This window comes from Chrysemys picta, unplaced genomic scaffold (genome assembly GCF_011386835.1).
Source record: "Chrysemys picta bellii isolate R12L10 unplaced genomic scaffold, ASM1138683v2 scaf1139, whole genome shotgun sequence".
Lineage (NCBI taxonomy): Eukaryota > Metazoa > Chordata > Testudines > Emydidae > Chrysemys > Chrysemys picta.
This window is the reverse complement of record NW_027053846.1, coordinates 5,161-7,500: the sequence shown is the minus strand read 5'-3', so window position 1 is coordinate 7,500 and position 2,340 is coordinate 5,161. Positions and strand designations below refer to the sequence as shown.

The 2,340-nt window shown below is 70.7% G+C and overlaps 1 non-coding gene across 1 annotated transcript; it reads left to right on the top strand.

The window, feature by feature from the left end:
• The first annotated feature begins 1,721 nt into the window (after positions 1-1,721).
• LOC135979691 (5S ribosomal RNA) lies at positions 1,722-1,840 on the top strand. Its single transcript, XR_010596949.1, has one exon. It is a non-coding gene; the product is annotated as a 5S ribosomal RNA (ribosomal RNA).
• The last annotated feature ends 500 nt before the right edge of the window (positions 1,841-2,340 follow it).

The following is a 2,340-nucleotide window of genomic DNA, read 5'->3' as shown; positions in this document are numbered from 1 at the left end:
CCCTGGGCTCACCCTCCCCGGCCGCAGCGAGGGACTGCCTCCCGGCCGACTGGATCGGGCCCCTGGAAGTCTGGAAAAAAGACTGGAACCTGACGCCTCCGAGGAGGGGGCGCCCAGGGAAGGAGGGAGATCCGGGTTGACCTGGTGACCGGACGGGAAAGAGGCCACCGGGCGTCCCCCCCCTTAAAACCTAGGGGTTGACCTGGTGGCCGGAAAGCGAACCGGCCAGCAGGTGAACCCTTTCGATTCCACGGGTTGACCTGGTGCCCGGGAAGCGAACCGGCCAGCAGGTGAACCCGTTCGATTCCACGGGTTGACCTGGTGCCCGGGAGGGGACTCTGAAAATTTTTCAGCCCTTTCGACTCGGGGTTGACCTGGTGGCCGAGAGGGGACTCGCACGGCAGGCAAGCCGCCCTGGGCTCACCCTCCCCGGCCGCAGCGAGGGACTGCCACCCGGCCGACTGGATCGGGCCCCTGGAAGTCTGGAAAAAAGAATGGAACCTGACGCCTCCGAGGAGGGGGCGCCCAGGGAAGGAGGGAGATCCGGGTTGACCTGGTGACCGGACGGGAAAGAGGCCACCTGGCGTCCCCCCCCCTTAAAACCTAGGGGTTGACCTGGTGGCCGGAAAGCGAACCGGCCAGCAGGTGAACCCTTTCGATTCCACGGGTTGACCTGGTGGCCGGAAAGCGAACCGGCCAGCAGGTGAACCCGTTCGATTCCACGGGTTGACCTGGTGCCCGGGAGGGGACTCTGAAAATTTTTCAGCCCTTTCGACTCGGGGTTGACCTGGTGGCCGAGAGGGGACTCGCACGGCAGGCAAGCCGCCCTGGGCTGACCCTCCCCGGCCGCAGCGAGGGACTGCCTCCCGGCCGACAGGATCGGGCCCCTGGAAGTCTGGGGGCGGGGGGAAATCGCCCCACGCCTCCGAGGAGGGCTGCCCGGGCGGGCCTGGCCCCGGAGCTCGAAAAAAAAAAAAAGGATCGGGCCCACTAGAGACATGGACCAGGCCGCCCTGGGCTCACCCTCCCCGGCCGCAGCGAGGGACTGCCTCCCGGCCGACTGGATCGGGCCCCTGGAAGTCTGGGGGGGGGGGGGGAATGGAACCTGACGCCTCCGAGGAGGGGACGCCCAGGGAAGGAGGGAGATCCGGGTTGACCTGGTGACCGGACGGGAAAGAGGCCACCGGGCGTGCCCCCGTTAAAACCCCTAGGGGTTGACCTGGTGGCCGGAAAGCAAACCGGCCAGCAGGTGAACCCTTTCGATTCCACGGGTTGACCTGGTGCCCGGGAAGCGAACCGGCCAGCAGGTGAACCCGTCCGATTCCACGGGTTGACCTGGTGCCCGGGAGGGGACTCTGAAAATTTTTCAGCCCTTTCGACTCGGGGTTGACCTGGTGGCCGAGAGGGGCCTCGCACGGCAGGCAAGCCGCCCTGGGCTCACCCTCCCCGGCCGCAGCGAGGGACTGCCCCTCCCCACCCCCCGGCTGACAGGATCGGGCGCACTGGAAGTCCGGGACAGTATTTTCCCCGACGCCGGGGAGGGCGGGCGGAGGGGCTCTGGCGGCCAGCCCGGGCCCCGGAGCTCGAAAAGGAAAAAAGGACCGGGCCCGCGAGAGACGGGGGCCCTGCCGCAGGGGGGGGGGGCAGTCCGACCGGGGCTCACCGTGCGGCAGGCCCGGGCGTCGGCAGGGGAAAGCGGGCGAGGAGGCGCGGGGCCGGGTGCCTACGGCCATACCGGACCGAACGCCCCCGATCCCGTCCGATCTCGGAAGGTAAACCGTCCCGGGCCTGGCTAGTACTTGGATGGGTGACCGCCTGGGAATCCCAGGTGCCGTAGGCAGCTTTTCCCGGTCCGAGTCAGCTCTCTCTCCTTTTCTGGGGGGGAAGGAGAGGGGGGGACGGGCCGGAAAGCCCCTCGTCGCTCCTGCCGAGTCGGAGGTCGCGGCCGCAGGTCACGGGTCTGGGCGCCTGGGGTCCGGCTCCCCACCCACCCGGCTTCCTCCGCGGAGGACCCCCCCCGGGGCCACCGAAGCCGCTGGGGGAGACCCCGGGCATGGGGCGGACTGGCCCGGACCCTCCCGGCCGCCGGCCCGCAGGTCCGCCCCGAATCCCCCCCCGCGGCCACCCAGGCCAGGCCTGGCCAGGCGGGACGGACGGCGGGTGTCCAGCGCCCAGCGGCTTCCTCCAGCGGGGACCCACGGACCCCAAAGCCGCAGGGGGAGGCCCCGGGCCCGGGACGGACTCGCTCGGACCCCCTGCGCCCGGCCGCCGGCCCGCGGGACCGCCCCGAATCCCCCCGCGGCCACCCAGGCCAGGCCTGGCCAGGCGGGACGGACGGCG